The sequence below is a fragment of the Sinocyclocheilus grahami genome, unplaced genomic scaffold (genome assembly GCF_001515645.1).
Source record: "Sinocyclocheilus grahami isolate Dianchi unplaced genomic scaffold, SAMN03320097.WGS_v1.1 scaffold1604.1, whole genome shotgun sequence".
Lineage (NCBI taxonomy): Eukaryota > Metazoa > Chordata > Actinopteri > Cypriniformes > Cyprinidae > Sinocyclocheilus > Sinocyclocheilus grahami.
The window spans coordinates 18,683-19,282 of NW_015506783.1; positions in this window are offsets into that span (position 1 = coordinate 18,683).

Below are 600 nucleotides of genomic sequence, written 5' to 3' on the forward strand. Positions count from 1 at the left end.
CTGAAATCTGTAAAGAACGCAAAAGTCAGAATTACCCTGTTTTGTATCCCACATGAGCCACTGATTTATCAGAATAACACAGACCCGAGCTGGTAATGCACGCATGTGTAGATAATACTCCACTTCTTGCACCTAGACTCGTGACCACATGAGGGCGAGGAAACACATTTTCGCATGTAAAACCCGTGCTTGTTAATCGAGAGGGTGTCTCCAGTAAAGCCACAGTAGAACGCAGTGATAACAGCCAGCTCATCTCATACGAGGACCACCACACAAACACCTCACTCAGCTCCGTGTGTGTTTACATGCAATACAGCCAAACGAGCCAATCAAGAGACAGACGCACACTCTCAGGCAAAGCAGGCTTTATTGAAGACGGTATCGAGTCCTTCTGGAGGACAGCTGTACACCGCAGACTCTCTGGGGTCTGTCCTCATCTATTTGGACGCCTCCTTCCTGGCGATGGTCTTCATCCCCTTCTTGTTGTGCTTCTTGGCAAAGCGCATGTTCCTCAGGAACTTAGGGTCCACCTGAAACACAACGCATGCATGAGAAAACACACTCACGACACCACTGCACTAAACACGACAGGGCTTTGAG